Genomic DNA, 12,029 nt, shown 5'->3' with positions numbered 1-12,029 from the left:
ATTATGCAGCCATAAAAAGAATGAAATCTTGCCATTTGCAATGACATGGATGGAGCTCGAGAGTATAATGCTAAGCAAAATAAGTCAGTCAGAGAAAGATAAATACCATATGATTTCATTCATATGTGGACTTTAAGAAACAAAGCAAATGAGCAAAGGGAGATAAAAAGAGTGACAAACCAAGAAACAGACTTAACTATAGAGAACAAACTGATGGTTACCAGAGAGAAGATGGGTGGTGGGGATGGGTGAAATAGGTGATGGGGACTAAGGAGTGCACTTGTTGTGATGAGCATCAGGTGTTGAACAGAAGTGTTGAGTCACTGTATTGTACACCTGAAACTAATATTACACTGAATATTAACTAGAATTAAAATAAAAACTAAAAAAATTCTGTGATCATGATGTTCAGTGACAGTTTAACTGTGTATGATTTTTTTGTCTCATTTTCCTCCCCTTAAGACATCTTAGGCATTCCTTCACTGTCTTCTAGCATAGATTATTGTTGTGTAGAAGTCTGATGCCAGCCTGATTCTTTTGCACCTACAGTTAATTTGACTGGGAATGGAATGTAACCTGGGTACCTATGGCATTATTTCCTTACACTTGAAGTACAGTAACTTTAGTGGGTACGTCTTGGTATTGATATTTTTATATGACAGAAGAGCTGAAACCAAAGGGCAATAAGAGGCTTCATGGAGATAAGTGAGCATAGGCAGTGTGAAGCCCTTCGCAGGTGTACACTGAAAATTTAAGAGAGGAAATGCAGAGCCTCCCAGGTAGCATTTCCCCTGGCTCTTAGTTTTCAGGAGTCTCCCTGCAAATTCTCAGCAGAGACAGGCTATGCATTTTAGTTATGCTGGTTATAATTTTATTTTATTTTTTTAAATTATTTTTAAAGATTTTATTTATTTATTTATTTGACAGAGAGAGAGACAGATGGAGAGGGAACACAAGCAGGGGGAGTGGGAGAGGAAGAAGCAGGCTTCCTGCGGAGCAAGGAGCCCAATTCAGGGCTCGATCCTAGGTCCCTGGGATCATGACCTGAGCCGAAGGCAGACACTTAACAACTGAGCCACCCAGACACCCCTATAATTTTATTTTAATACTACTTTTTATTTTGTTTTTCTGTTCTCTATTTTGGAAATATCAGTTATGCATCTGTTGGATCTCTACTATTTTCCATATTTATAATTTTCTGTCCAGATCTTCTCAGCTCTCTTTTCCATTTCAACTTGATCTATTTCAAGCCACTGATGTCGATGTGTATACAGTGATTCTGATTGTATGTTCAGCATACCTAGCCTCCCATTTTTGTTGCTCTTATTGTGCTTTTTATTTCTCTGATTTTTATATTCTTTCATATTACCTATCTTTCTGGAGCTCTGCCAGTTCACTTGTCATTTCCTGTTGTCTGATTATTATCTTTTCTTTGAATTTGTAAAGCTCATTTTTGAGGTCCTGTTTCAGAAACTCCATATTTTCTTTAATTTGTTTGATTTTAGAGAGAAGACTTGGTTCAATATTTTTCTTCTACTCTGTGGCATATTTCTTGTGATGTGTGTTTCAACTGCCTCTCATTTGTTAAGGTTTTTTTTTTCACATCTCCATTATAATATCTTAGCATACATGCCCTATTGCTTTCTTTTGGATTATTACTCATCTTTTAATAAGGACCTATCTTTGGTTAAGTATATACTGTGAACAGAGGCCCCTGGGTGGCTCAGTCACTTAAGTGTATGACTCTTGATTTCAGCTCAGATCATGATCTCAGGGTCTTGAGATTGAGCCACACATCAGGCTCCGTGCTGGGTGTGGAACCTGCTTATGATTCTCTCTCTCCCTCCCCACTGTGCACTCTCTCTAAAAAGAAGAAAGAAAGAAAGAAAGAAAGAAAGAAAGAAAGAAAGAAAGAAAGAAAGAAAGAAAGAAAGAAAGAAAGAAAGAAAGAAAGAAAGAAAGAAGAAAGAAAGAAAGAAAGAAAGAAAGAAAGAAAGAAAGAAAGAAAGAAAGAAAGAAAGAAAGAAAGAAAGAAAGAAAGAAAGAAAGAAAGAAAGAAGGTCCTTGGCTAGTGAGCTTGCATAACCAAAAACTTTATTTTCTTTCTAAGGAAGTTTCTCTCCAATACTCTATTCTGGAGCTGTGTTCTGAGGAATCAGCAAATCTCTATAGGCTACAGATCCTACATATGATAATTTCATATTTACTTTTCTTTCATTGTCCAAGATGAAAAGCCACAGAGTAGATTGCAAACAAATCAATAAATGTATGCCACATCCATGTCCTGTCCCAGGGTCGTTTCAGAACCAAGTCTCTGTTAGTTCTGAGCATTAGGTTTCTCCAGGGTTTCAAAGAAAAAGAACAGTAATTGCTTTGCTCATTGCCCTGTCCTTTCAAGTGCAAGATGGTCCTATGTTCTGGTTGCAAAGACAGATGGCAGAGGGTACAGGAGCATGAGGGAGGAACTTTGGGTGAGGAAGACCAAGGACCCTGTCTTTTCCTCCTGGGGCTGCAACAGGGACTGATGAAGCAGCCATGAGTATTTTCGGGATTCATCAGTCTGTCTGGGTTCAAACAAACCCCCTGCTTTACCCCTCATCAGCTATGTGGCCTTGGGAATATGGCCAGAGGGTTGTGTGACAATGAAATTAGGACAGATGTGAAGCTTTCAGAGCAGAGCATGACACGCCATACATGCTTATAGATGTGGGCTCTAGAGCAACTGGTGATGAGATGCTGGGTAACCTTATACTTATGCAGGGGCACTTGGGTGTATATCGTCTGTGCACTTATGAGCCCTGGAATGCCTAGGCTACCTAAGAGGGCTTGCAAATTGATCTGGGTGGCCCATAGCTCTGTAGTGTATTAACATTTGATAAAATAAGAAAACCAAATTTTATCTGCCTTCACTGAGAGCCAACATTACTAAGATTAGAGTTGGCATGTTCATGATTCCTTTTGTTGGCTTTGGTCTGTCTCTTCTAAAGTCAGTTTCTTAATCTCCCTACTGGGTATATAAGCTTTGTACCCTGGTGTCAGACACCAGGTACCCTCTAAACACTGAACAAAACTCAAAGTCAGTCACAGAGTGAGACAAAAACCAAGCCATAGGCCACATGGTCCAAAGAGCAGAAACAGCCATGGCAGCAACTCAGGACCTGCCCTCACCCTTCCTGGGCAGTCCTGAACCCTGAGCTTGCAGGTGGGAATGGTGTGGCAAGATGTGCTCAGGCTAGGGAGTAGGGGTGGGTGTGGAGGATTTGGGACAAATTTGGAGGAGCTATAGTACCAGTGGTTTCTTTCCACTTGCAGATCATCCCTCCTCCTCAGAGCTTCCCAGGATCCAGAACGGATTCTCCTGGCACTCTCTCCTTTCACATGCTCAAATCCTTGTCCTTAGTTTTTCCCTTCTGTCCTCATTGGGCCTGTCACCTGTAGCTGACACTTGGGTCTCCTTCCTGGGGAGACAGGGCTTATGCTCAGGGAACACTGATGGGAGGCCATGGATTGGGTAGAGCCTGCAGAATCCGAGTGATGGTTTCTTGTGTATCTTCCGAAACTTTCCATGCCCACGAATATATTTATGTATAATACCCTTCTTATTTATTCACTGTTCATACTACTCTGACTTCCTGTTTCATTTAGGCTGCAAGATCCTTGCCTCTGCCTACTTTCATTATGAACACCAGACTAAGTGCTTTTTATTTTCCCAAATTATCTTAAATTCATTTGGTCTTCTAATAGTTTTCACTTCTACAGCTTTATTCTCTATCCCCCATTGCTATTGTAGGTTTATTTTCACTTTTACAGTTATTCTGACATTTTGATGATATTTAGAAAATATGGTGAAGCAACATCAAGGATGCAGTTGTCCAACTTGAATTAAAAGAATGTCCAATGCATTTAAATGTTTTCTTTGAAAATTTGGTTAGCCTGACTTATATGGGGAGACACAGCTAAATCCTACTTAATGGACAGGGAAGGTACAGTGATATAACATGAACTCTTGGCTGTGTACAACTTCTCAGAGAAATCACGGATTTTCTTTTAACCAAGAAGTTGGCTTCTCTGCCATCCAAAAGAAAGAACATCAGAACAGCCAAAATGCCTGCTGTGGAAACATCGCCCTCACTAGTCTCTGAAATCTCTAATCTATGCTGACTTTCACACAAAGTCTAAAACCTTCCATCCTCAGTCACCTGGGAAGCTGCAATGTTAACTGCCAAGGACCTGCGTGACACAAAAGCTGAAACCAAAGGGCAAGAAGAGGCTCCATGTGGATAAGCAAACAAGGCCAGTGGGAAGCCCATCCCAGGCATATACTGTGAATTTGTGAGAGGAAATGCAAGGCCTCACAGGTGGCATTTGCCCTGGCCCTTAGTTTTCAGGATGCTCCCTGCAAGTTCTCAGCAGAGGAAATGACAGGAGCGATGAGCCTATTTCTAAAGCCCTTTCCAACAACCTTCAGATTTCACAAATTCAGACTGCACTTAGAAATATCAGTCAACTCGCCATTCTTTTTAGGAGCCTTCCAAATGAGCCACCTTTCAAAGAAATAATTGGAAACAGGCTGAGAAAACAGCAGGCACTCAGTAAATGCTTCTATGAATGAGTAAGTGAAATGAATGAATGTGTGAAAGAGTGAATGAAAAGCCTGCAAACTCCAGAGTCCAAATCTGTAAATGATCAGAAAAGTACATTTCCTGAAGGAACTATTTCATCTCAATTTGAAAATACTAATTTGTGACCACAGTCTATACAATATATTGTCAAATCTGGCCAACTCGTTCATAAAAATAGCTTTTCCAGACAAAACCATTATCAGAAAAGATAAAAACTGATAACTTGTTCACGCTTCTGCCTGAGCCCTTGAATCTGTTTGATTCAAATGTGAAGCCAAACGCTGCTGGCTTTTACCCAATGTTACAGCCATTCAAGGAAGTTATAGCTGCTTTAGACTTAGTCTCTTCCCATCAAAAGTCATAAACAGCAGGTGGACTTGAGGGGGAATCAAAATAGGAAGGAAAATTAGTCTTTTCAACTTTCACAAAGATGCTTGGCAGAGGCCAAGGTCTACATCCTCAGAAGGCAAATCTATAGCTTCCCTAAATGGCAGTTTGATTGTTTTGCTGGGAGTAAGTAAAAACTTTATATAAATATTAAAACAACAACAGTGACAAGTGTCCGGACATTAAGCATACTTCCCAACTAGAAAATACTTAAGGGCTATTATAGAAATCTAAAAGTGTTGTGGACAAACATCAGAACCTTTAATCTCAATCTCTAATATGGAAATTTCTATTATTTCCTATAAGCCACATCTCAAAATGCTCATCCCAGTACACTATAAAATGGATGTTTTACAGCTTTGATATTGAGGGCATTTGGGTCAATATAAAAATGCTCTGTAAACTGCATGAGGTTATGCAAATATTTGTTGACCTTTTGCTAGTGCTCATATGCTTATATGTCAACAGTGGAATTAAAGTTATTTAAAGGAGAACTTGAGTCCCCTTTCCCCAACCTTTCTCACAGATTAGCCGTAACATAGCATCTTTGAGGGCAATAATGTGTTAATTACAGATCTCTTTCTTTTCAAACTTTCAGTTTGTGTCCTCCCAAAAGTCATATGTTGAAGCCCTAATCCCTAATGTGATGATATGTGGAAGTGAAGACTTTCAGAAGTATTTATGTCATGAGGGTGGAGCCTTCATGATGGAATTAGGGCCCTTATAAGAGACATAAGAGGGATGATCTACTATCTCTCTGCACCATGTGAAGATAGAGCAAGAAGGCATCAGTATGCGAGCTAGAAAGGGGGACCTCTCTGGGAACCAACTCAGTTGCCACATTGACCTTGCATTTCCCAGCATCTAGAACTGTGAGAAATAAGTATCTGTTATTAAACCACCCAGTCTACCCAGGATATGGTATTTGTTATAGTGACCCAAACTGACTAAACACAGCCCAAACAATTTTTTTGGAAGCTTTAGCTTAAGTGTTTCTATTCTTTACAACTGGAGTGATGAGACCTCTGTGACAAAATGATGGACAGGGTGACTAAGCTCCTTAACCCAAGTCTATCTGCATTTTAGGAATGACAATATTGGCCCCTCACTTCTTTCCAGAAATTCTGTCAAGCAGGACAGTGTAAGAAAAGGTCCCCAAGCTTCCTGGAACAGAGATTAAATCAATTTAAGGCACTTAACACCTAACCCAATTTGTCCCTGCTCCCATTTCCCAGCAAGCATGAGGATAAGGAACCGATGAGAACATTCACAGAAATGTTTAATCACGCCAGAGTAGGCTTTGCTGGGGTGTAGCATGGGCCAAAGTCCACTGGAGAAAATATTGTAATGAAAATGTTTATACATCAAAAATGTCTGTCAGTGTCCAACTAGGGGCCAAATGATTTCAGTAGCATTTGACACAATATCTTTAACAAAACTAGAATTTGGCACTGTCCCTCAAAGTTCATTATTATAAGATTAAAGAATCATGTTACCTAATGTCCCAAAGAAAAAAAAATCTTAAAAGCAGTCTATGTGTAAATGGCAACAATGATAGGAATATCATTAAAATCCATAATATTCTTTTATTGAAAGCCTAATGTTCCATTCCATGATAAAAACACAACAAACTAGGAATAGAAGGAAACTTTCTCAACCTGATAAAGGAATCTATGAAAAAATCCACAGATGACATCATACTTAATGGGGAAAGGGTGAGTGTTTTCCCCCTAAATCAGGAACAAGACAAGGATGTACACTCTTGCCACTTCTATTTAACACCATACTGGAGGTCCTACACAAGGCAATTAGGCAACTAAAAGAAATTAAAGACATACAGACTTGAAAAGAATAAGTAAAATTATCTTCATTCTTAGATGGCACGATCTTATATGTAGAAAACCCTTAAAAAAATTCACTGAGAAAACTATTGGAACAAATCAACAATTTCGGCAAGATTTCAGGCTACAGAATCAATATACAAATCAATACAAATCAATATACAAAAATCACTTGCAATGAACAACCTGAAAATGAAATTAAGAAAACAATACCCTTCAAAATGGGTGAAAATGAGTGGGAGATACAGACTTTCAGTTATGGAATGAATAAGTCACAGGAATAAAAGGTACAGCATAAGGGAATATAGTCAATGGTATTATAAATAGCATTAGAAGGTGACAGATGGTAGCTACACTTGTGGTGAGCAAAGCATAATGTATAGAGTTATTGAATCATTATGCTGCACTCCTGAAACTAATGCAACATGTGTCAACTATACTGAAATTTTTAAAAATAAAACAATTCCATTGATAATAACATCAAAAAGAGTAATAAGATACCTAGCAATATGCAACAAAGAATGTGCAAAACTTATACTCTAAATTAAAGAAGATTTAAATAAGTGGGAAAACACCCAATGCTCAATGATCAGAAGACTTAGCATTGTTAGGATGACAATACTTCCCAAACTTACGTACATATTTAATACAATCCCTATCAGAATCCCAGCTGACTTCTTTGTAGAAATTTACAAGCTGATCCTAAAATTCAAATGGAATTTTAAGGGATCCAGAATAGCCAAAACAATTTAAAAAAGAACAGAATAGCAGGACACACACTTCCTGATTTCAAGACTTACTACAAAGCAATGGTAATCAAGACAGAGTATTACTGGCACAAAGATAGACATTATAGATAAATGAAATAGAACCAGGAGTCCAAAAATAAACCCAAGCATCTGTGATCAACTAATTTTTAATAAGGGTGTCAGGACTAATAAATGGGTGAAAATACAGTCTTTTCAACAAATGGTGCTGGAAAAACTGGATGTCCATGTGCAAACAAATGTAGTTGAACCTTCACTTCATACTACATACAAAAAGTAACTCAAAATGGATCACAGACCTAAATGTAGGAGCTTTCTATGGTCTGAATATGTTTCCTTAAAATTCATATGTTGAAATCCTAATCCCCAAACATGACAGTATTAAGAGGTGGCGACTTGGAAGGTGCTTAGGTCATGAAGGTGGAGCCCTCATGAATGGGAATAGAGCCTTATAAGAAAGGCTCCAGAGCGATCCTTAGCCCCTTCCAGCATGTAAAGACACAGCAAGAAGGTGCAGGCTATGAACTAGGAAGAGGGCTTTCCCCCAACCATACTGCACCTTGATCTTGGACTTTCTAGCCTCCAGAACTGTGAAAAATAAATTTCTGTAATATGTCAGGAAAATATTAAAAAACTAAAGCAACAGTAAGATCTTCACACTCACTAGGGTGACCAAAATCAAAATGTCAGATAATAACAAGTGTTGGTAAGGATGTGGAAAAATCAGAACCCTCATACACTGCTGATGGGAATGTAACATTACACAGTCACATTGGAAAACAGTCCTGTAGTTCCTCAAATGATAATACGTGGAGTTATACCATACGACCTAGTGATTCTACTTCCAGTTATATCCCCAAGAGAAATGAAAACATACGTCACAAAAATTTGTACACCGTTGTTTACAGCAACATTATTCATAATATTCTAGAGGTGGAAACGATGTCCATTGGTGAACAAATGGATAAACAAAATGTATTATATCCATTTATTATTAGGCCATATGAAAGAATGAAGTACTGATACATGCTGCAACTTGATGAACCTCAAAAGCATTGTGCTATGTGAAAGAAGACAGTCACAGAAGTCAACATAGTATATGATTCCACTCATATGGAAGTCCAGAATGTGTAAATCTATGGAGACAAAAAGGAAACTAGTGGTTGCCTTAAGGCAGGGCTGGGAAGTAGGTGAGGGGGTAGATAAAGGATATGGGGTTTCTTTTTGACGTGATGCAAATGTTCTACAATTAAATGTGTTGATGGTTACACATATCTATGAGTATACTAAAAAACATTGTACATTTCAAATGGGTGAATTGTATGGTAGGGAGTTATATCCCAATAAACATGTTTAGAAAAAAAAGAAAAAAACTCAGTCTTAGAACTCTGTTGAATGAAAGGGTAAAATTCTACACAAACTCTCCAAGAATATCCCTTTCTTTGGAGCAAAAATATAGAAGTTAGAGAGAGGCAGAAAGAACAAATAACATTTATTCATTTATTTCATAAAAACACATAGAAGGATACAGACCAGGTAGAAAATTAGTACATAAGATAGTCAAAATCCTGCTTTTAAGAAGCTTACATTCTTTTTGGTGTTGTTAGGAGAAACATACACTGCTTCCTAAGTAGCAGGCACTGTTCTAAGAACAAATATTAACTCCTTTAATCCTCACAAAACCCTATGAATTATTATTATTCCATTTCACAGATGAAGGTACAACTGAAGCCTTGATTTAAGCCTCATCTGGACTATTTAAGCAACCTTCCAATGAATCTTGCTGTCTCCACACCTGCCGCCATTCAATCTTCCACAATGCTGGGAAGGGTGATCTTTCTAAAACCAAAACCAACCATATGCACTTTAAACTCTTCAGTGTCTTTCCACTACCTTAAGAACAAAGTCCAAATCCTCAGCTCATTGAACAGTGCCCTTCATTACCTCACCCCTGCCTAAGTCTGCAATCCAATTGTTTGCCCTATTTTTTCTTTCATGGTCTTCTCCAGCCATGCTGAGCTGCTTTTGGTTTCCCAAACTAGGAAGTAAGTTTCACATCTCTGGGTCTTGGTACATGCTTCTTTTTCTCTCTGATTTTCCTTTCTACTTTCCAACGTGCCTTCCCGACAATCCCCTACTTACTTGAAGACTCAGCTCAAGCTTTGCCTTCTCAATTAACCTTTCCTGACATCCTGTCATCCCCAGTAGAATTGACCAGCCCTCTTCTTTTCCATTATAGCTGGTGTTCCTTTCAAAGCACTTGTAATACTTTTTTTTTTTTGCATGAACTGCTTTAGTTATCTGTATCTCCTTACTAAATGATAAAATTATTCAACTTAGGGACCTAGACTTACTTATTTCTGTACATTGAGCTTCTGACATATTTTCTGAAACTGTAGTACGTAGTCTATATATGTTTATTTAATAAGTGAATATATGAATGAATGAAGCAATTCATAGATCAAGTAATTTAAATTTTCATGAAAAAAATCAATGAATCAATCAATAGATCAAGTAATATGAATTTTCTAGAAACTTGACTTCTGCATAAAGCAGAGTGCCCCATCCCCTACCAGCTATGCTAAGCCAGTACTTTCATCCATCATGTTCCTCCTGAGGAGCCTATAATGTTTCTGACCTGAATACATCAAATGACTATATGATAAAGAATGTCCATAATACCAATTGCCACTTACTGATGGTTTATTATGTTCTGGGCACAATGCTTATCACTTTTCATATAAGTTACTTCATTTCCTTAAGCCTCTTTCTTAATCTATAAAATTAAGGTGTTTTGAAATTAAATGAGCTAAACTGTATATCTGCAGATATATATTTCTCCCCCCACCAAATCAAATAAGGCCAGTGTGTCCTGCCTGAAATGTAGATCTAATCCTGAGATCTATAGGCCTGCTCTAATTTCATTCAGACCATAGGTTTAAAATAATTCTATGAACTGATATATTTCTTTATCTTCAAGTGTGTTTTGGATTCCGTATGTAATTTGGTCCTCAGAACACCATATGCAGTACCTAGGGCAGGGATTATTTTTCACCATTTCACAAACGGGAAGAGGTTAATAGACTTATTACAATAATAAGGCAAGTTTGTGACAGAGCCAAGATAAGTACCCAGGTCTCCCCACAAGTGATTTGCATTTTTATATTAGGGTTATTTACAATAAAGTCTCATATTCTAAAATGGGTGTCATTTAGATGAACACATTCTACAACTCTCTTGTGTCAAAGTCATAAGAAGTTTTTGAAATTGAATCCCAGTGCTTGGCTTCTATTTGTACAGAACTTTTCATTGTTGTTTTTAAGTCTTCAAAGTTTCTCCACTCTCATCTTGAGAAAGCAGTGTACATTATCCCCATTGCTTACAATTAGTATGTCATTATGGAGTTGGAAGTTTTAGGTAAAGTTAACTGCCAAGTCTGCCAACTTCTTAACAATGCCCAATGTGGCATCTTTGGGTGTTTACAAGAAATAGTTTTTAATTGCTCAACTTTGAGAAATGTACTGAGGCTAATCATGCCCCAAGGGCCTGAGAGAATCTCTAAGACACAAAGCTATTAGAAAAGTTCTGTTTGTCTGGGACCAACCCAAAGCATCACAGGTGGAAAGAACACCTTTCCAGTTTAAGATGGCCTCATCATCTCTCAAAGTTGAAACAAATTTCCTTAGACATTTGCTTAAAGTCTGTTAGGAGATATTTGGCTGGTCAGTCCTCTCCAGAACCTCATTTCCCTTTTTTTCTGGTAATTCATGGCTCCTAATACATAGCTCAGGCCTACCTCATAACATAAGGAAAAGGGAGAAGGCAGAGTTGTCACTTGCTAAATTAGAATTATAGATTTGTGCATGACTCCAGACAGGCACCCAAGGACTGTAATGAGGAATTGCCTATACTATAGTCAGCCCTTTATAATCCACTACACGCTCTCTGTTTTGCTCATCCTCTGATTAAGGATTTTTCCAAGAGTACACCAGAAACAGCTACTAAAGAGGTCTTCTACTAGTCACAATCTTTCCAAAGCAGAGAAATGTATTTCTACCAGCTCAGTCCCCAACCCTTATCTCTTCCCCTTTGCCTGCAGTAATTCCTGCTATTCGGCATTCTAAAGCCTTCATTTGACTGTCAGGATACATCCCTACACTAAGCAACAGAACCCACAAATGTTTTTCTTTTTGCCTTAACCCAGATCTTTCCTGTAACTCTTTTATTAGGCCTTAGGATAACTTCCTTAGTTGTCTTCCATATACAATAAAGATATTTATGACCTACTATCAAAAAAGGCTTTGAACAGGAAAAGGTTCTCTAAAATTAAGGGTGTCATAACTGCAACAGGCCCCAGAAATGGTCTGATAAGCAAAAGAAACTGAGACCCAGAAAATTAAAATAAGCTGCCC

Source organism: Zalophus californianus, chromosome X, assembly GCF_009762305.2.
Source record: "Zalophus californianus isolate mZalCal1 chromosome X, mZalCal1.pri.v2, whole genome shotgun sequence".
Taxonomy (NCBI): domain Eukaryota; kingdom Metazoa; phylum Chordata; class Mammalia; order Carnivora; family Otariidae; genus Zalophus; species Zalophus californianus.
Note: the sequence above shows the minus strand (reverse complement) of the source record.